The 1,627-nt window shown below is 32.7% G+C and overlaps 1 pseudogene; it reads right to left on the bottom strand.

Annotated features, from left to right (window-relative positions):
* Nucleotides 1-1,055: 1,055 nt before the first annotated feature.
* LOC128658313 (uncharacterized) lies at nucleotides 1,056-1,174 on the bottom strand (annotated as a pseudogene).
* Between the last annotated feature and the right edge of the window lie 453 nt (nucleotides 1,175-1,627).

Genomic DNA, 1,627 nt, shown 5'->3' with positions numbered 1-1,627 from the left:
TAGGTGAAATGTATTAGTCAGTTATATAATATTATCTAACCAATAATGTTCTCGATTCTATGCAATACTAAATATTGCCAATAGTGACTAATGTGTAAGGCTCTGAGTAAGACCTTTAACTGTGTGTTTACCACATACGCATTGTCAAGTAAAAAATATTGTGACAGCAATAAACCAATGTAAAGAATGTGTATCAAAAAAGTTGTGTGCAAAAATTAGTGTACAAAAGATATTAATGGTCAAAAAATAGGTTGATCTTCAAAAAACGTGAATTAAGAACAAAGATTGTGAAAAATGAAAAACCAAAAATTTACAAAAACATTGTGGTGTGTTCCAATAGTAACTTATATAAATGTAAATAATAGTCCAAAAAATAGTCCAACAGTGAAAACTTAATAGAAAAAATAATCCAACAATAAATTATAATAAGTAGTGTGTCTCTTTAAGAAAAAACAATAATCCTTAAAGTGTTGTGAATCCTAACAGCAATAGTTATGGTGATTTTCCAAGTGTTTTATACTGAATAGCAGTGTCAGTACTTGCTATCCGTTTTCCAACCCAAAATTCTATCTTCTTGGCAAATATTTTGTTATAATCCCTGGATGATCCTTCTGTAAAAGAAAGATATGATGGTGTAGATTGTTTTTAGATCAATAGAAAATGAAATTATGCTTACCAGTCGACGCGTTTCGGTCACAAAGAGACCTTTATCAAGACTGGTTTTATGGTGTTAGTAGTGGTCTTTTTATACCAGACTGATTGCTGGCCATAAAATTGTGGAACAGGAAGTGTTTGTTAAGCACTTCCTGTTTTACTGACCTTAAATGTGTGTTTAAAATATACAGTTTATAGTTTAAAAATTTGTGATTAAAAAATCCATTATAATACATTTAGATGGTATCCTTATTTTGTCAAGCTCTATCTGCATCTGATCATTTTTATTCAGAGAAAATACAAAAATTCCTATGTTAGAATACAATGTTCCAGATTTGGAAAAATATATATACAGACCCAGCCTTTTTAGTTATGACTTCATACCTATTATTTGAAAAATGTTCCTACCGCACCTGGTGTTCCCAGGCGGTCTCCCATCCAGGTACTGACCAGGCCTGGCCCTGCTTAACTTCCAAGATCAGACGGGATCAGGTGCATTCAAGGCAGTGTGGCTGTAGACATTTCTGTATTAGCCCTATTTCTCATCATGATCTGATCAGAAAGAGAGTTTACTGTCATCTCCAAGCCGTTTTTCAGCTGTTTCTATTGGGTATAATCTCTAGGGGCTTGGTTTCTATTAGATGGGGCAGGGGTGTGTATAATAGGCTCAATTTCATTTGTTGTTAAAACATTCCCTTATCTGTCATAATAAAGCCATTTTAGCGTATATGTTAAGGTGTCATTTTTAGATGTCATTTCTAGATGCAAATTTTTACATATGCTTGCTAATCTAAGAGAATAAAAAGCGGAAACAAGACATATTCTATATAAAGGACGGACTTGCTAGTTTCATCTTTTACTTATTACACAATCTATGCTGATTATATATTCCTTACAATATTCCTAATGGTGTTATATTGTTGTCTTCTATATACTGGATTTTGCTATAGTGCTATGTCTGTGCTGAGGTGTG

This window comes from Bombina bombina, chromosome 4 (assembly GCF_027579735.1).
Source record: "Bombina bombina isolate aBomBom1 chromosome 4, aBomBom1.pri, whole genome shotgun sequence".
Lineage (NCBI taxonomy): Eukaryota > Metazoa > Chordata > Amphibia > Anura > Bombinatoridae > Bombina > Bombina bombina.
This window is presented reverse-complemented; position numbering and strand designations above follow the sequence as displayed.